The following is a 22,005-nucleotide window of genomic DNA, read 5'->3' on the forward strand; positions in this document are numbered from 1 at the left end:
TTCAATTGTATGAAGATACACAATATATTCGACTCCCACAGAATTTTTGCAACATTGTGCCTACCAAAGATGAGTTAATAAAAAGTATCTTTCCAGATTTGCCACATAATTATACTAATCATGCATGGCAACGTGAGCGAGCTATTTTAGCCGCAAAAAAATTTAGATGTTGACGCAATCAATTTTAAAGTACAACAATCATTGCCTGGTAGTGAAATTACATTCAAATCGATTGACACTGTTGTTGATCCTGATGAAGTTGTCAACTATCCTGCCGAGTTTTTAAATTCACTGGATTTACTTGGAATGCCACCCCATAATTTACGATTGAAGATTGGTTCACCTATAATTTTGCTTAGAAATTTGAATGCTCCGAAATTGTGTAATGGCACGCGACTGGTCATAAAAAAATCATGGGTAACATTTTGGAAGCCACTATTTTAAGTGGAAAATTTCAAGGTGAAGTTGTACTTCTACCGCGGATCCCAATGATTCCTTCAGATTCGCCTATACCATTCAAACGTTTGCAATTTCCAATTCGCTTAGCATTTGCTATGACTATTAATAAGTCACAAGGTCAAACAATGACAATTTGTGGCTTAGATTTAGAAAACCCGTGCTTTTCTCGCGGTCAATTATATGTTGCGTGTTCCAGAGTTGGAAAACCCTCGAATTTGTTTGTGTATCCTCCTGAAGGATTAACCAAAAATATTGTACATCTAATGGCATTACGATAACTTAAGTTTTTTTTAATTGAAAAAATATATCTGTTATAAAATAGTTTAAGTTTTCACTTTTTTACCTCTAATTAAAATAAGTTTAAGTTTTGATTTAAAACAACCTCTACATTTAACTTCTCTGATAGTATACACATACTCACACGCTATCGATTGGTCGAATTGTGATAAGATATATGTAATGACGTTAATATGATAACTTTTTAATAAAAATTTACATCAAAACTATCCAAATTGTTACAGCTTACTCAATAAAATTTGAAATTTTCCAATTAATGACGCGTGTACAGGACATCGTCTGTCGGGTCCGCTAGTATATATATATATATATATATATATATATATATATATATATATATATATATATATATATATATATATATATATATATATATATATATATGTGTGTGTGTGTGTGTGTGTTGTATCTTTACTCCAGCTCCATCTACAGTAACGTTTTTGTAACACTCAGAGTAGCAATAAACAAGCTGTCACAAGGTTGTAATGGTGCTCTCTCTCTTGTCGTATTCTAATGCAAGCGTTTACCAGATTTAGAAAATAACTAATTTTAGGTCTTACCAGCGATAATACAGTCCACCGTAATTAGAAGGGAAGATTCATGGATAAATAACCCCCCTTTTGTTACCCCGCATCAACAACATAATGGTCCGTCGAGCCGGAGGTAAATAATTTTACAGTATATAATTAGGTGTAATCTAAATAAACTTTCAAATTTATTGTTTTTAGTAAAAGTAGTATCTTAACAATTAAAACATTCTGTATAGATTTTGGTAATCACAAATACATTTGTACTGTTTTGTTTTAAATTGTTCATCTTACTTATTCATATGAAAATTTATTACTATTGAGGAATTTCTAAATTAAAAACAATTAACAATGGAAAAAATTGACAAATTAAAAAAGAAACGTACCACAATTCGATCAAGTATTTCAAAAGCAATAACTCGATTAGACGCGTTTATGCGAAATAAAGGTAAACAAACTTATGAAACAAATGAAGCGGAACTAAACGAGTTGCCGGAAATTTTAATTAGTAAAAAATTAGACATTAAAAACTTAAATTCAGAAATTGAAGAGCTAATAACAAATGCAACGGAATACAAACAAGAAATCGCAACAAGCGAAGAGTACAATGACGAATTACTGTACGCAAAAACCACTACAAAAACGTGTTTCAAAACTCTAAATCAATAAAATTTAGAAAATACGTTTATGCAAAACCCGCAAAATTTAAAAGAAAAAACTGCAAGTAAACAAAGCATAACACTTCCTGGAATATCCATGCCCAGAGCCGGATTATACCTTTCGTAGGCCCTAGGCATAGCCGTTTTTGGGCCCTTCCCTCCTTCCCCCACTCCTCCCCTCTTTTCAAATATATGCTAAAATTTTCTTGCATATTTTTTTAACATTTTTATTAATATGGATTTTAATTTACAAATTTGTTTATCGAACTTTATCTGCAATACCGAACTTTATCTGCAATGTATCTTCATAATTTTGTGTAAAATACACTTGTTGTTTTTAAAGCTAAATTATTCTTGTCAACAAATTTTTTTCTCCCAAGTTTTTCGTAGGCCCCTGAATTTCGTAGGCCCTAGGCACGTGCCTAGTGTGCCTATAGGTTAATCCGGCCCTGCCCATGCCAAAATTCTCAGGAAGATACGATGAGTGGCAATTATTAAAAATACAATTTGACAACATTATTACGTCAAATGAGCAGTTAAATGATATACAAAAGTTGCATTTCTTAAATTCTTCTCTAATAGGAGAGTCAAAAAACCTTCAAACGCTTGACGATACATTTCAGTCATTATTCAAAGCGTTGGAGGAGCGATACGAAAATAGACGCTTAATTATTGAGAGTCACATAAAAGCAATATTAGATGTCGAAAAAATAAATAATGAGTCCGCCAAGGAACTTAGGCACCTAATTGACACCATAAGAAAAAATCTGAGAGCTCTTCATGTTTTGGAATATAAACGAAATGATTTATCAGATATTTTCGCTTTAAATATTATCATTTCAAAACTCGACAAAGAAACTAGAAAACAATACGAATTAAGTTTATGCACACACAAAGTTCCAAAATTAGATTCTTTCTTATTATTTTTGGAAAAAAGAGCACAAATTCTAGAAAGTTATCAAAATGTTTCTCAAACAGCATAACTAAAAGTGAAACCAGAAAAGTCAAGGTCAAGATCATTTTTAGTAAATGAGAAAAAAGTACCGCCATGTGTTTTATGTTCAAATAACCATCCCATTTTTAAGTGCGATTATTTTCTGAAGCTTAATGTAGAGCAAAGAACTGAAGTCATATCGAAAAACAAATTATGTTATAATTGTTTATCGAAATCGCACTCTGCGGGAAACTGTAAATCGAAACATTCTTGTTCGAGTTGTGGTCGCAGACATAATACATTAATTCATAGGCGTCAAGGGGAAAATGTAAATGATTCGTCTCGCCAGCAATCTCTTATTTCAAATGTTGATAATTCAAGGGCTTTGGAAAATACGTTTCCGAATATTAAAGCTGCCGAATTTAATGCTCAAACTTTATCACTAATAAATAAAAATACTCGTTATTCAAATAGAAGTGGTATTATGCCAACATGTGAGGTATTTATTAGGAGTTCCAAAACTCATACTCTTATTAAAGCTAGGTGTATTTTAGACAGTGGTTCAACTTCTAACGTTTTAACCGAAGCGCTTGCTAATGCATTAGAGGTCCCATTGCGAAAAATAAACAACCCCATTGCAGGGTTAGGTAATAATAAAACTGTTGTAAAAGGGAAATAACAGGCAGATATAACTAACAGGGATCGGACTTATTTAAAAACATTAGATTTCTTATTTGTGAAAAAGATAACAGATTTTATTCCAACGGTACCATTATCATTAAAGAAATTTGAGTTACCTAAAAACATACATTTAGCAGAACCTAATATTTTCGCAAATTCAGCTAACATAGAAATGCTCATAGGAGCGGAAGCATTTTTTGAAATTATGAGAACAGGCGATATTTAGATACCAGGTACTGAAATAGTTTTAAGAAATTCTTTTTTTGGGTTTATCTTTACGGGAGCAATAGGTACAAATAGTCAGGATAAAGCTAAAGACTTCTGTGGGTTAATCAGCCAATCTACTAACACTTTAGAGCAAACCCTGAGAAAGTATTGGGAAGTTGAGGAGTGCTTAAGCTCAAAAGAGCATTACATGAGCCTTGAAGATATTTTATGCGAGCAGCATTATCAAAATACGCACAAGAGAGACGACACTGGTAGATACATAGTTCAAATGTCAATCAAAGATCTCCATAAGCTGGGAGAATCCAAACATTTAGCAGAGCAAAAACTTAATCAGCTTTGGAGACGGCTTTCTAAAAATGACACTATGAGGAGTCATTATATTAAATTCATGCAAGAATACCTAGATATGGGTCACATGGAGCCCGTAGAAAAAGAGGATGATCAAGATCCAGTTGATAAAAGCAATTATCCTCACTGCTATCTGCAGCATCATGGAGTCTACCGCCCTGAAAAGACTACAACTCCTCTCAGAGTAGTCTTCAACGCCTCTGCACCTACTTCAACTGGTGTAAGCTTAAATGATCTACAAATGAAAGGACAGGTAAAAGAGGACATTTTCGACATTTTGGTGCGTTTCCGTAAACATCACATTGTCTCTACAACAGATATTCAAAAAATGTTTCGTCAAATATTAGTTGAGCCTTCCCAAAGAAACCTTCTTCGCATCCTTTGGAAAACAAGCGAGTATCAACCGTGCAAAACGTACCGATTGAAAACCGTAACATACGGCACAACTTCAGCTCCTTTTTTGGCTACTCAAACAATCCTCCGGGCAGCCAAAGATGAGTCTGAAAGATTTCCTCTTGCGGCCGAGGTTCTCGAGAGGGATAGTTACATGGATGATGTAGTCAGTGGAGTGGATAGAGTACTTACAGCTGTGCGTCTTAAATCTGAGTTGTCTGATCTTCTAAGATCTTGTGGCATGAAGTTACAGAAGTGGAGATCCAATGCAGTTGAATTAGACGAGTCAACTGATGTAGAGCACAGATTTACCAACACTGACGAGACTTCAAAAAACATTGGGTGTCATCTGGAATGCCAGAACAGATGAATTCCGGTTTCAACTCACTTCGTTAAAAGGGCAAAAAACCTATACAAAGAGAGATGTTCTAAGCGTCATAACACGTATCTTTGATCCGCTTGTACTATTGGGTCCAATTATCACAAAAGCAAAAATCTTCCTTCAGAGACTCTGGACAATCAAGTTAACGTGGGACGATGTGCTTCCTCCAGATTTAGCCAAAGAATGGGGATTGTTTGCCCACAATCTTCCAGCCATACACGACTTATATGTGAAACGCAAGGTGACAGACAATGCATCAGGAATGGAACTACATGTTTATGCCGACGCCAGTGTACTTGCTTACGGAGCAGCAATTTACGTACAAACTCGAAATGTAGACGGCCAACTTACATCAGAACTATTGTGTTCTAAGTCAGGAGTTGCTCCTATAAAACAACTCACTATTCCACGTCTTGAACTGTTATCTTCTCTATTGGCATGCAGGCTACTGGAAAAAGTACGGAACTCTCTGAATGTCCCCAACGAACAGTGCTATATATATTTAGACTCAAAAATAGTTCTCGCATGGATAAAAACTGACTGTTTAAAGTTTAAACAATATGTCGTCAATTGAGTAAAAGAAATCCAACAACGATCACAGAATTGTGTTTGGAACTATGTTCCGTCAATATCCAATCCGGCGGATATATTGTCTATTGTCACGTGGTTGTGAAGCAAAGGAACTTTTACATCACTCATGGTTGCAGGGTTCCAACACCATAAATCAAAGGAAGAACTCAGAGTCTGAAAGTGAACTATTTTCCGAAAGGGACTCAAAGATATATCAATCTGAACTCAAACCATCGCAAGACATTAATCTATTAATTTCTCATTTCAGTTTTTCAAACCAAATATTTTCTATAACGAATTCTTATTCAAAATTGATTAATGTCTTATGTATACAGGTTTATTTAAGACTGTAAGAATCAAATTAAGAGAAGTGGAAATCTTACATCCTGTGAGGTAAGTGAAGCAGAATTAAAGTTATGTTCATTTGTGCAGCAGGAATCTTTAGCAGAAGAATTTAAATTATTAAAATCAGGTAAACCAGTACATGTTACTAGCAAACTGAAATTTTTGTTTTCATTTTTTGATAATTCAGCAAATGTTATCAGAGTTGGAGGGCGTCTAACATATTCTTATTTGCCCTATGAAAGCAAACATCCCATAGTTTTGCCTAAAAATCATAAAATTTCTGAGCTTATTTTACTAAATTTACATAAATCAAATTGTCACATAGGTGCACAGGCACTATTAAATTTGTCAAGACTAACAGTTTGGATAATACATGGTCGGAATTTGGCTCGAAAAATTGTTCATGATTGTGTCATTTGCACTAAATTTAAACCTAGATTTTTAGTTCAAAAAATGGGAGATTTGCCTATTGTTCGATGTAAACCAACTTTTCCTTTCTTAAATTCTGGTACTGATTTCGCAGGACCTTTTTTCATAAAAAACAAAAATCAACGTAAAGGTCCGTTTCAAAAAATATTTATTGCTATTTTTGTATGTCTTGTAACTAAAGCTATTCACATTGAAATTGTTTCTAATCTAACATCTGACTCTTTTGTTGCAACCCTAAAAAGATTCATTGCCCGTAGAGGCAAATGTTCCATATTATATAGTGACAATGCCAAACCCTACTTAGGAGCAAATAGAGAAATTAAACGTTTGTATAACCTAGTTAGTAAACCTGATGAAACTCTATCAAAATTTCTTGTTTCTGAGAGAATTAATTGGCAGTTTATTCCCCCTAGAAGTCCAAATTTGGCGGAATATGGGAAAGTGGTGTAAAATCATTTAAATTTCACTTGAAACGAACAATAGGTACTTTAACTTTAAAATACGAAGAATTTCTTACTATTATTAATCAAATCGAAGGTATTTTAAATTCAAGGCCTTTAATGCCACTTTCAAGTGATGCTGATGATCTGGATGTTTTAACACCAGCTCATTTTTTAATAGGAAGATCTATAAAAAGCATTCCTGAACCAGAATTAATTGATCTTTCAGATAATAGGTTAAGTAGGTGGCAATTGACTACAAAAATTACCCAAGCAATTTGGAAAAAATGGTCAAATAATTATTTGTGCCAGTTACAACAGCGATCGAAATGGCTCTTTGAAAAGGATAACATTTCTATTGCTACTGTAGTTATAGTAAAAGACGATAATTTGCCCATTAATCAATGGCTCATGGGAGTTGTTGTCGAATTGTTTCCAGGAAAAGACAAATGTGTTAGAGTTTGCAGTGTGAAAACCAAACGTGGTATTTTCAAACGTCCTATCACTAAGCTAGCCATTTTACCAGTACCAGTTGAAGTTTGATTAAGTCATTTCATTGTGTGTTAAATTTATATATGTATATCTATTTTTACTTTCTATTTTTTTTTTTAAAAAAAGTGATGTCATTTCCCAATTGTTTGTTTTTGCATATGCTTATATTTGATATTATTTCATTGCTTATATATTTGAAATACAGTACTGTATTTCAACGCGGGGAGTATGTTGTATCTTTACTCCAGCGCCATCTACAGTAACGTTTTTGTAACACTCAGAGTAGCAATAAACATGCTGTCACAAGGTTGTAATGGTGCTCTCTCTCTTGTCTATTCTAATGCTAGCATTTACCAGATTTAGAAAATAACTAACTTTAGGTCTTTCCAGCGATAATACAGTCCACCGAAATTAGAAGGGAAGATTCATGGATAAATAACCCCCCTTGTTATCCCGCATCAGCAATATATATATATATATATATATATATATATATATATATATATATATACCACCATACTATAATAATATACTATAAACTATCTCGTGAATTGTGCTAAAATTAAAAAGGAGTAGCTTTCTTAAAGTTAACGATGTAATACATAAGTTTAAACGTCAAAATAAAATCGTGGTTTAAATTTGTTCATTTAAAAAAAACAAGGCAAACAGTTGTGGGTTTTGAACTTGCACTAATATGTATTTACTTTTCACAAATCGAACAAATAAGAAACAAAAAAAAAATAACCGTAAAAAAAATTGAATTTTAAAATTAGGATATTAGGACGATATATAAGAAACTGAGATATTTTAAGGAGCTTAAAAATTTCAGCTACGTATTCGGTAGCTCTTTTTATGTTCGGCATTTTTATACTCTTTGTAGTGACTTTTAAAACATCAGATAATCATTGCTCAGATAATAGTTGTTGATGTCATAAGAATTTGGTTCAATACGATATAAAGATCCCTTTTACATTACTAATATCTTAGTTTATGTTTTTATTGTCCAGATATCAAAACATATATAGAATAATTAGTAAATATATTATTCCTATCAAATGCATACCTACGCTCATTACTGAAATTTAATCAATGAAAGAATGAATAAATTAAAAACTAAAATTAGAAGAAAAAAAGATAAATAACCACATTTAATCAAAAACAAGTTATTATAAAACTTGACTTTCGTTAAATATAATATTTTATTCAAATCTCTTTGCTAAATTTATTATAAATCAGCAGACGACTCAAGAAGAAACATAGTATTTTAACATTAAAAAAAGATATCGAATTGAAACAAACAAAAAAACATGAATGAAATATACCTTAGGCTTGCGAAAGTTAAATTCTTTGTAGGCATTAATCGCCCCCAAATTTACCTATTCGCACCAAATTTAGGCATTAATCACCCCATTTAAATATTTTTTCCTTATCTCCAAATAATTTTTTTTAAAAATAATAAATTTTAATTTTTTCAGCTTTCACTAAGGAAAATCTTTGAAACTTTAGATTTCATTATGAAAAATACGTAGATTAATATGGTATAAAAAAAATTCATGGCTCACATTAAAAAAAATTTTCTCATTCAGAATGAAATTAAGTAATAAAATATAATAAACAATTGTTAAAAATTACTTTTTGCAAGAAATTACCTTTGGGTAACTGAGTTTTATGAACGAGTGCATTTTTTTAAGAATTTCGCCATTAGTTTTAAAGATATGACCAAAAATGCAAAAAGTGAAATTAACATTAAGGGAACCAAACTTTTATTCGCTCTTTTAATCAAGAAGCCGAAAGGAATATAGAAACTCTAAGATAACATAATTCAAGAGCTCAGAAAAATAAGAGTTGAAAGAAAGAAACAAGTTTATAAATACTTTGAATCAAGACATTATGAATTGGTGTAACTTTTTTTTCATGCTCACTTCTTTTCCAAAACAAAAATATATTAATACAATTGAATAGAAAATTGAGGTTTAGTTAAATCTGACCCTGGAACAATAATACAAAAAATAAAACATACAAAGTATAACGAAACATAATATAATAACGATGAAAGATAGACTTATCTCTATGTTGCCATTACCAGGTTGGAAAGTATTATTTAAAACCGCATAAAAGGTAGAGGGAGGATATGTTAATATAGGACAGCGGGGCATAATATCATAAATGGCGATTAAAAAATGTATTTTTGTCGATTTTTCTTCATTTTAGATTTTCTACTGATTATCATATTTTTAGAAATGAAATGTTTCACATTTTTAATATCAACAGTTTTTTCTATTGTCTATAATTTTCAATCTTTGAAAAGCAATCGCTGGCCACTGTCCAGAAGCAAAATTTCCTGATTTTGACCTACATGCGTTAACATTGAAGTCAATAACAAATCTGATAGATTGCTAAGAAAGGTTTTGTCAGAAATTGGATGCGCGCATAGCAACAAATGTATTAAACAGGATAAATCGAAAATTTTATTTAATAATAACCGATAATTAATGATCCGAGTTCAAAGGCATTCACAGAAACTTGTTTACCCCAAAGTAATTTGGTACAAAAAAAAGAGATTTAGCAGATAATTATTTGTTACAATATAAATCTAAAAAAATTATAAATAGTTGGGCATAGACATTTTAAAATTTTTTTTTTGTTAAAAAAACACATAATTTTGTGACTTAAGTATTTCCGAAAACCACTGAAACGTTCGAATTATTACTTAATGAAATCAAACGTTAAAAAAAAGTGTTGTTTATGACAACCTATCTCAATTATCAAAATAAGCCTCAATCTTAAAAATAAATTTTCAAAAGTGTGAGTAATAAGAGGAATCAAAAGTATGAGACCTCCCATGTTCATTTCAATTTTTGCCCAGTTTGCCCTTTCTTGGAAGTATTTAAGTCAATCTAAAAATTTTTGAATGCATTTGTAGAACTCAAACGTTTCTCTCAAATTTTGGCGCTTAAAATGAATTAAAAAAATGCAGAAATCATATTATTCAAAGAAACTTTCGACTTTTATTAAATGAAATGATAAATATTTTTTTAATTATATTTAGTGTTTTTTTTCAGATAATTAAGTTTAACAATTGCATTTATAAATTCTATAAAATAGTTGCAAAGATATGGCGAAATACATAAAAATTGAAATTTGCCTCTTCATTTTTCTTCTGGATTGAGACGATACTATTTACCAGAATCTTATTTTGAGAGTCCAAAGTCTGAACCCTCTAAACAAAAAAGCTTGCTTAAAAAGTCTGATTTCGCAGATAAAAATATCGGCTGCTATGTACCTTTTTGTACCTATGCAATTAGTACCTTTAAAGCCAACGTATTAGATACGAAATTATTAAGGTGTTTCATCTTTTATTTTTATGATTACGAAAGGAGCCAGTTAAATTATTGAAAATAATAACTGTAATAATTATTGATTTTTTTAAAATATTAAGAGCAATCTTAATGGTTCTCATGAGATGTTTTATGATTATAGGATATGATAGGATAGTTTTATGATTTAGTTAAGTTAATAGGGACAACAATTATTAAAATACACCTTTTGTTTAGATTTTGGTCTTTCAAAATTGGAGGATAAATGATGTGACAATAGTTCCTTATCCATAAGAAAAGCTTCATGTTATTTTTGGATTTTGCATTTTTAGAACAAGATACGCTAATCAAAAGATATTCGCACATAATTTATAAAAAAAATTACTCAAAATTAATTTGATACAACAAATCAAATTTGATTATTATTCATTATTTTCCCTTAATAAAAATAATTTTTTAAAAAAAATTCAAAGCATGAGAGTTATTTTGATTTGTAATCATCATTTTGATTTATGAAGTTCAAAATTTTACTAAAATAAGTCAAATAGCTCTGGTGAAATAAAAATGTATGATATTTTTGTATTTATACTCTTCGGACGTGTTCATTGTTTCGGATTGCATACATATACTAAAAAAATAATAGATCCAATATTTGCGTAAACACACAAGTCCAAAAATAATATACCGTTTGGTGTAGAAATATTGAATATTTGTATAAAATTTCCCGATGGGCATGGCACTAACCCTGAAATTCATTCAACTCTTGATAGATACCCAGTTTAGGTAATAAGTAACTTTCCGTCAGTTATCAGATACCCTCACCTGCTTTCACTATTTTGAATCCGCAGCATAACAAATTTTGAATAACCATACTGGTTTTCTATTTTAAAATCACTCATCATTAAAGATCCATCATTCCCAAAATATATTCCAACTTTTCCCACTTTTTGATAAATTTCCCATTTCAGATACCCAACATCATCAGTTAATCGAATATTTAGCGAAAAAGTCGTTATCGGGAAAATGTTTTAATGTCACTTTATTTTTAAAGGTAGGAAGTTTATAAAAAGCTATTCCCTAATGTCTTTCGAAAATTTTTTCACTCACTCGGCGAGAAGTTCTTTTTGCACCAATTTTTATACCGATTGCAGCACAGCTCCCACACGCTTCGGGGGGAGCACTAGTACCTTCTACACCTAAGACGAAGGAAAAAATGAAAAAGAATATTAACATTTTCTAGACAGCTACATAAGTTTCATTTAGAAACTGCCTTTTTTTTCGTGTCAAAACAATACTATGTTGTCAAAATGTAATAAAAAATTCAAACTTAACTATCATGATAGTATCTCTGTAAATATATCATAATAAATTTACTGAAAATTGTAATAAATCATTTAAAAAAGAAAAAGAAATTTTTCCTATCTGTCTATCTATACCTATGCATATCTATCTATCTATATAACCGCAGTTGTAAAGCTGCGAATATATTTATAATTGAAACAATTAACTATTTTTAAAATATGTATTGATCTAAATTTTATTATTTATATTGAAAATATTTAGTGAATAAATGAATGAAATTTTTTTCATCATATACCGTTTTATCAATTTTTATCTTGAAATTGGGTTTTACGTCAGACAGTTGAATTCATAGGTGTGGAGCAGCTCCCAGTCTAGTTCTTTCAATGTTTTTTAATGCATGTATAAATTGAAAATGAATGAGCTGAAATATGGCTCCAATTAAAATAAAAACAAAAAAGAAAATAAATAAACGTTGAGAAATGGTTATCAGAAAAACGTACATTTTCATTGATTTTTTTTAATTTGATTATTTTTATTCGATGCAAAATACTAATGGAATTTTTCACAAATGCATATCCTTATTTTGAAATTTCTTTTCTTACAAGCATTCCAATTAAAAATTGAGTGATTTGATTAAAATAATGGATTATTGAGTGGATATTTAATAACTTTAATTACAGGCTTCGAAAATTCTAACTAGATAAAAGAACTTTAACTCTCACTATACCTATGGCCCTTTCACTGAACTCCAGGGTTCCATTGAACTCAATTTGGAAACCACTGCTCTAAATAACAAAATAACATGCATTATACTAAGCTATATACTACGTATACTTTTACATAAGCTCAGGCTAAATGCATGGTCTAAATCGTATATATATATATATATATATATATATATATATATATATATATATATATATATATATATATATATATATATATATATATATATATATATATATATATATATATATATATATATATATATATATATATATATATATATATATATATATATATATATATATTTCAATCTAAATTTACAATTTCACATGAATGTTAGATTAATAATGAGCTTCTGAAATTAATGAGTGTATTAATAAAAGCAAACATACGTGAGTAAATATAAAACCATATGCAAATTTAGATTTGAAAAAAAAAGTAAGAAAATGCAGGTTTTGTTTAATATTAATCTTTTAAAACAAGAATACGTAGAAACTATAGAAAGCACAATTAGAAGTAAAATCAGATATTAGTTCGATTTTCGAAAAAAAAATATTTACACTAATTCAATTATAAGCCCTTAAGTTGACACGTGTATTGGCTGAAGCAAACATTCAATGAAAAATATAAAATCTCTTTTTAAAAATAATAATTATGACAAATTTGTTTTAGCCCAATCACATGCTTTTTGAAGCTAAAATTTTTAATTAAAAACTAAATCTAAATAACCTATTCAAAAGCAAACAATCCTGATATAATAATGTTTAAAGTAGACTAAATGAACAATCACGTGGGAAATTCAACAAAATTCATGATTTGTGCATCTGTCACGTCATTGGACAATTTTTGAATATATTTATAACGAGATTACAAGACAAAGAGGGAAATTATTGGAAACAAATTTTGAATTTGATATTAGAAGTCTCTAATGATATAAAAAGATTTTAAAAAATCTCTTTCACCTACTACTAACTACAGCTTCCTTGATTGAAAGAAAGTGTTTTTACTGCATGGACACAACAGCGAAGGTGAAGCAGCTTTTACAGAAGAGTGAACAATCATGAAATTCTTTGGGTGGTTCGTCAGAATGAAATAATCAGATAAATCAGAAAAAAACAATTCATAATTCCCTGTTCTCATTTCTAACTCAAGTAAAAAAAAAATATATTTTTTTTTTCTTTAATTTTATTTATTATTATTTTTTATGAACGAAAGTCTTAAAGAAAGACCTTTGAATTTAAAATTAGGTATTTGATTCCTGTTGTGTGTTATTCATAAGAATGTTTTCACTGTAGTCTCATTAGATTAGTATCTTTCTAATTTTTGTATTATATATATATATATATATATATATATATATATATATATATATATATATATATATATATATATATATATATATATATATATATATATATATATATATATATATATATATATATATATATATATATATATATATATATATATATATATATAATACAAAAATTATAAATACTTTTGTATTAATAAAAACATTAAAACTCTTTTCATAAAATGTCTTTGGTAAAGAATAGATGTAGAGATATTCTATTTTTGGGACTTCAAGGCTGAAAACATACCAATGAATAATAAATAGATTTTTATTTCAAAGGGGTTATTTTTAAAATCCTGCCCTCTTTCACTTCCATATTAGGAAGCATTAAATGATTTTTCTTAATGCGTAGGCATACAAGGTATGTGACGATTGAGCCTTTTCACCTCCTTTTCTATTTGTATATAATGCAGGAACAATTGTTTTTGGGTGACTCTTGCTGCATGATGTGTTCCATGTAAGAAGTACCGGAATAGTCCAAGAGTGCTGTCCACTCCCTCCAGTGTGGAGAAATGGGTGTGAGCTATTACCGCCTACCTTTAAATAAAACTATTGAAAACGTATTTTGACTCACTACAGAATTATTTGAGCTAAACGTAACCAATTATAACAGGGATGTAGCCCTGTTATTACAAGCCTAGCAGGATTGGCATCGCGGAGGAAACTTACGCATTTCTATCTCTTAGGAACTAAGCTTAACGGATGCTGGCTGTGGCTTCGGAATTCCCCATCCCATCACACATCGGGGAAAAAGTTGCCTTATCGGCGTAGAAGGAAAGGAAGGATTCCATCAACAACTACCTGTACCTCGGCGTAATCAGAAGAGACGTTGGCTGGAGTTTGTCACACCTGAAACCATTTGATGTGTGTCCCATCCATAGAGATAACCCTACAGTTCTTACTGTTCAAGAATGAATTAGTGAAATTGCCATGCGTGTGTGAAAATCCCAAAATATGTGAGTTTGTTAAAACTCCAGTGTGAAAAGGCCTACAACAATTTGCTTCTTGGTGTTCTTAAAAATACCTGCTTGTAAAGTGAAGTACGTGAGAGTTTAAAAATTTTTTTTCAACAAATATAACATGTGAGGTGAAAAAGGAACATAAAAGAAATGTCATCTGCCTGTATTTTTTTCCTTCATAATTAGTAGTGATAATTTTATGATTACGTAGGTCAAGTGACCTAAATTTCTTATGATGAATAATTGAATAGAGATATATTTTTAAGGGTTAGATTGCATTTCTTGAGTTTATATTACTTTTTTAAAACATTATGACATAATATTGTCTTTATAGTGCATTTAAAATGTTTTTGAAAGAAATAAATGTGATTCAAACGTGTATTAAATTAGTGATGGCAAATAAAATTAAGTTATTATTTAAACTTTTATTTCCTAATGATTTATCACGATTAAATCGTACTAAAATACTAAATTTTTCAGAATTTTCATTTGAATTTAACGATGAAGAATTTTTAAACAAACTGAGAAAATTTGTCATACTTTTGATTTTTCAGAATTAATCAAAATTACAGACACTCTAAATATTTACAGCGAGGGAAATAAAAATGAAATTTCACAACATATTTCAACTTGTATATGTGATTTTAATATTTTAAAAATTTTATAGTAATGGAAAATCCCTCTGGGTATGAAGATGAAATTAGTTAGTTTGAATGTAAACAAACTCAAACTGATTTTGAACCACATTTACCAATTAAAACTTGTGTAAATCTATTTACACAAGTTAATTTAAGTTCTATCTGTACTAAAAGTTGTATTGATAAAGATATGGTATCCTATAATCTAAGTTCTAATAATGATGTAAATAATAGAGAACCAGAAACCAAATTAATAGTAAATTTTTCTAATATTGAAGCAGTTACTCCTATATTTAAAGGAGATAAACATGAAAATATTATTTCTTGGTTTGAAAATTTTGAAACTCATGCGAATTTATTTAAGCTTTCTGATATGCAAAAATTTTTATTTGCAAAAACATGCTTAAAGGGTAAGGCATTAACATTAATTAGAAGTAAAACTTGTTTAAATTCATTTGAAAAATTAAAAAATCTCTTTCTTGAAGAATTTGGACTTAATTGCAATACTGCAGAAGTACATGCAATGTTGCAAAAAAGAAAACAAAGGTATAATGAAACTCTTCAAGAATATTTCCTAAAAATGAGAGAAATAGCCACTCAAAGTGATATTGATGACTTAGCTCTAATCACCAAACCAAACAAATAGAAAAACAATTCTTTATGGAGCCAATAATCTTTTTGAATTTAAACAAAAACTTAAAATTTATGAAAAAATTAAAAGTGACTTAGATAAAAATAAATTTCAACATAATAAGGGACCTTATATGAAGAAAATAGAAAACCCAAAATATGACATTAAGTGCTTTAAGTGTAATGCACCAGGATATAAAGCCCCGGCTTGTCCTTAAAATAAAAATGTAACCCCGAATGCGACAAAACCCAAAATACATCATACCCAATAAATCAATGTAAATATTGTTCGAAGAAAGGACTTTTGAATCAATTTCACGCGGGCTCCTCGTGTGTAAACAACCCTAATAATGTAGAAGTAAACGTCCAAAATATGACAAATAAAAAATAACAATTAATAATATCCGGATATAAAGTGGAAAATAAATACCTAAATGGACATCCGAAACCAAAACAAAATGAAAATGAGAATGTAAGCAAAGAGATTTTATTGAATGCTGATACCGTGTCAGCATTGAACATAATACCAAAAGATATTGTGTCAAAATTAAATATTCTTATTAAAAAATGTGAAAAATTGAATGTTACCCAAACGAAAGGACAATTAACACTTAACAGAATTTCTGAGTTTCCCCTTAAGATTGGCGAAATTGTTAACTCAGCTAAGATTTTTATAATTGATACTGATTTACCATATGCTTTATTAGGGTTTGTTTATTGATTGTGTCGGGCCAGTTGTTGCTCAATTTGGTAGGAGACAGATCACCTCTGCTAATTCTAACGGTGACAACTTTTCTTTGCACATTAGACAGCAAAATTCACAAAATGTTGAGGTTAAAAATGGTGAAAAATAAAAGTTAAAGATGTTTCAGTAGAAGTAAATATTGAAAAAAATAATGCAAAGGGTAACAAAAATAAAAATAAAAGGAAAAATAGGAAAAAGAAAGAATGTCCAAAAATTTCAAATGATTCGAAGATAGATCTAAGTAATGGATGCATACATTATCAGGTCAATTTCGACGAAAAAAATAAAAATTTGAACAAAAAAGAAAATGTGGACTTAAAAGAAATTTTAAAAAGTAATGATGATATTTTCTCAAAACATACACATGATGTGGGAGAAATCAGAATGGAACCACAAAGAGTCAGGTTGACTTCAGATTTACCTATATCTCTAAGGCCTTACAAAACATCCCCAAAACAACAACAAGAAATTGTTGTACAAACAGAAGAATTTTTAAAAAATAACATTATAAAAGAAAGTTCATCTCCTTATGCTGCCCCTGCAACTTTAGTCTTTAAAAAAGATGAAAATAAAAAGAGTCGTTTATGTGTTGACTTTGAGAAATTAAATCATGAATAGTGTCCAAAGGAAAAGGAAATTTTTTTTACTTTCTTCAATGGAAGAAGCAAACCCTATATTTTTGGGAGATCCGAATCGCGTGTGGAGATGTTTACCTCAGCATCATTTGGATGTGAGGGCGAGGAAAGTTGAACTTTTTTTTTCTTATCAACAAGGTGAGAAAAATATAATAAACCATTTTTGTATATATCAAATCTGGATCTCTCAATATCACTGTGCAGGCCGGGATAGCCTGGTTGGCAGGGCGCTGGGCCCATATACAAGAGGTCGTGGGTTCGATCCTCGCCGGCCGAAGACTCCCCGTGTAGTAAATGGTGACTGATGCACGTTAAATCTGTCGAGTCTCAAAGTCCTCCATGTTCCCACAACAAATCAATACCTCTGGGGGTACTGATCCATGAGTTTCCTTGTCTTCTGGATTGGTTCAAAATTACAAGGCTACGGAGTTGAACGTAAGTAGTCGTAAACCCATGAAATTGGGTCAGCTGTTCAACAACGGTTATAAAATAAAATATAAAATATCACTGTGCTTCATGAAATTCCGTTTTCCTCCATTTTTTCGAGGAATACAGATTTTCATCAAGTAAATAACCCCTTCAACCACACAGAATCTTAAATTCTGATTAAATGACACTTGTTGTCCAGTTCGTTCGCATAAAAAGAGTGTAGATTTTTGTGTGAAAAAATTTTTGAAAATTTTAGTAGACTAGTTATATAAATATGTTTTATTCTTCATTCTGTCTTGTTGACTGAATTGCATTATCACGTTGTTATTTTTATCATTGTAAATAATTGTTTTTTTTTATACATAATTGAAAAAATGTTATTTGTAGTAGGGAAAAGGAACAGTCGTACCGACCTAAATTTAAAAAATTTAAAGTACTCCAAATTTATTTTATTTTGGCTTACCAAATTTTTTTTTTGGGGGGGGGGAGGGATGTATCACAAAAATTAAAAATACTTTTGTATTAATAAAAGCATTAAAACTCTTTTCATAAAATGTCTTTGGTAAAGAATAGGTGTAGAGATATTCTATTTTTGGGACTTCAAGGCTGAAAACATACCAATGAATAATAATTAGATTTATATTTCAAAGGGGTTATTTTTAAAATCCTTTCCTCTTTCACTTCCATATTAGGAAGCATTAAACGATTTTCCTTAATGCGTAGGGTTACAAGGTATGCGACGATTGAGCCTTTTCATCTCCTTTTCTATTAGTATATTACGCAGGAGCAATTGTTTTCGGGTGACTCTTGCTGTATCATGTGTTCCATGTAAGAAGTCCCGGAATTGTCCAAGAGTGCTGTCCACCCTCTTTAGTGTGGAGAAATGGGTGTGAGCTATTACCACCAACCGCCTACCTTTAAATAAAACTATTGAAGACGTATTTTGGCTCACGACTATATATATATATATATATATATATATATATATATATATATATATATATATATATATATATATATATATATATATATATATATATATATATATATATATATATATATATATATATATATATATATATATATATATATATATATATATATATATATATATATATATATATATATCAATGTTCAAAGCTTAACCCCATCCCGCCCCCGTAACTGCTAGCACAATGTGCTGAGGTATTTAGGACCAAGCGCTCACCAATTGGTCCTGCAATTCCCTCACATTGCGAGGGGGTAGCGTGGCAGCACGAATTTGGTTTTCCAAGTAGGACCACAAATGCTCTATTGGATTAAGGTCAGGTGAATTTGGGGGCCAAGACATGACTTGAAAGTCACTGGAATGCTCTTCGAACCCATCCATGACGATTCGATCCTTATGACATGGTGCATCATCCTGTTGGTAAACACCATCCCCCGCCGGAAAAACTGTTGCCATGGATGGGTGAACCTGGTCAGCAACTATGTTCAAGTAGCTTACAGACGTCACGGATTGTTGTATGAGGATTATGGGTCCTAATGTACCCCCATGAAATCATTGTTCCTGGGCGAGAAACCATGAAAACCTGGGAGAGCCCAATGTTATAGATGAAGGGTGGTCATAATGTAATGGCTCTTCGGTATATATATATATATATATATATATATATATATATATACAAATTAATATGAAAAACATGAATAAAATAATAAAATAAAAACTAAACTGAAGAGAAACAAGAATGGTTAAAGCAACAGTCGTTATCAAGACACATCTACTGCTATAAATGCGATATTTCTGAATAAAGAATAATTATCCTAAGATAAAATTATTCCTTATATGTGTCGATATCGCAAAAAAAATATAGTTGAAAAATTTTGAAATAAAAGTAAAAAGTAATCAAACTTACCGGCGTGTAGCAAAATGCGGTTTTAGGTTTGAAAGGTTATATATATATATATATATATATATATATATATATATATATATATATATATATATATATATATATATATATATATATATATATATATATATATATATATATATATATATATATATATATATATATATATATATATATATATATATATATATATATATATATATATATATATATACAGTCAATTAACTAGAAGTACGATAACTCGAATATTACTATAACTCGATTTTTTTATGAGGTCCCGACCCTTTTATCTTCAATTTCATGTTAATTATTCTCGATTACTCGAATTTTACTCCCTTTAACTCGATTTTTTTTTGGATCTTTTAAAGCAAGAAAAAAAAACCTAGGAGCTGATATCTTGCCCCTTCCTTTGCAACACACACACAATGTCTTTCGCACTGTTCATGGAGAAGATAAAGCTGTCCCTCTTGAAGTATGTGAACAGTGGTTAAGTGAAACGTTACCAAATTTACTTTAAGGATACAGTTAAAATGATTTTTTCAATATTGATGAAATGGGTTTATTTTTTAAATGTCTTCCAAATAAGACTATGATGTTTAAGGATGAAAACTGCTCAGGGGATAAAATGAGCAAGGAACGTTTGACTGCCGTGGATGCGTCTGGGACAGAAAAATTGCCCTTACTTGTTATCGGAAAAAAAGCGAAATCCCCGATGTTTCCAGACTGTAAAAACGTATCCTTTGGATTACAAGTCTAACAAAAAGTTTTGGATGACATCAGTTTTACTTGAAGACTATGTAAGAAAATTGGATCGGAAATTATTCGCTAAAAAAAGAAAAGTGATACTCTTAATGGATAAATGCACAGCACATAGTGATCAACCTAATTTGAAAGCAGTAAACTTGCAGTTTCTCCCGCCAAACACAACAGCAAAGTTGCAGCCGATGGACCAGGGTATCATAAAGTGCTTCAAACAGTCTTATCGTAAATGGCTTGTCAGAAAAAGGATTAATAAGCATTAATTAAATAATCCAACAATATTTTGAAAGTCCAAAACCGAAACTAACGGTAAGTCGAACTTCCGATATGTCGAAGTTTTTCGTCAGTCCTATCAGATTCGAGTTATCGCGAATTCACTGTATTTCTATTAAGTGCAATAAACAATATTTATTTATTGGAACATTTCGAAATGAAAATAATAAAACTGACCATGTTCTTCACCCAAATCAGAACAAGCAAATGCCAATGTTCAATGGGCTACCAACACTAAAAAACTAAATTCTCAAAAAAATATATTATAAATTATCAAACTTCAAACCTTTCTAATTCAGAAAACATCCAAAATAATAACATTATTCTTATTTGAATTTTCCAATGCTTTTCCCCTTTTTCATGGAAATTAAATAAAATAAATTTAAATAAAATAAATCCGACTTTTCTTATTTAAAAAAAGGATGGTTTTTGCATCTCTGTTACTGGATCCTCCAACAAATAGCTTTTATTTTCTTTAATACACACTAAAAAAACATTTAAAAAAAACTGTCCATCAGTAATCAATACTAGAAATTCAACGCGTAATAAGTCATAACGCGCATTTGAGAAAGAAATCGAAAACATTATGCCGCTCTTTTCCGTGTTTTTTTTTTTTTTTTTACTTTTAATCGGGAAGAGCAATTGAATGGTTTTTCGATTCTATGTTCTCCATCAGAATTCCATTAGGCATGATTTATGGGACATTTTTTGAATTGCTCATAAACATTTATTTAATCAATTATGAAGTGAATAGAAGTTGCAGTGGAAAAGGACCTGACTTTTCAAATTCAGACGCTATGAATGTCATAAACCATAGCAGTAAATATGTATAAAGTAATAAATGCATATCAAAATTCCGAAAACCATTATATTTTCTTAATGCGGTATTTATTTTATATATTCTCTTTTATTTATTTATATTATTTGTTTATCCTAAATGAGGGATATTTACAACCCCTTCGTTGTTTTGATTTTTTTAATTCCTATATTTTAACAATCTGAAAAGATTAAAATCCTCAAATGAAGTTTTAAAACTTACGGTGTACGCGGCAGTACGGGTTTTTACGTGGCAGCTTTTGGGCCTTCGTTTTCTTCCAGCCCTTTACTTGAGAGAAATCAAAGATTTTTGGTTAAAAAAAAGTTTACAATTCACATTTCGTCA

General features: G+C 30.1%; 1 protein-coding gene across 2 annotated transcripts in view; it reads right to left on the bottom strand.

Annotated features, from left to right (window-relative positions):
* LOC107454094 (uncharacterized) overlaps positions 1 to 22,005 on the bottom strand; it is a 68,481-nt gene that overhangs the window by 15,298 nt on the left and 31,178 nt on the right. The window lies entirely within an intron of this gene.

Source organism: Parasteatoda tepidariorum, chromosome 2 (genome assembly GCF_982258835.1).
Source record: "Parasteatoda tepidariorum strain Cologne lab strain chromosome 2, Ptep-v5.0, whole genome shotgun sequence".
NCBI lineage: Eukaryota > Metazoa > Arthropoda > Arachnida > Araneae > Theridiidae > Parasteatoda > Parasteatoda tepidariorum.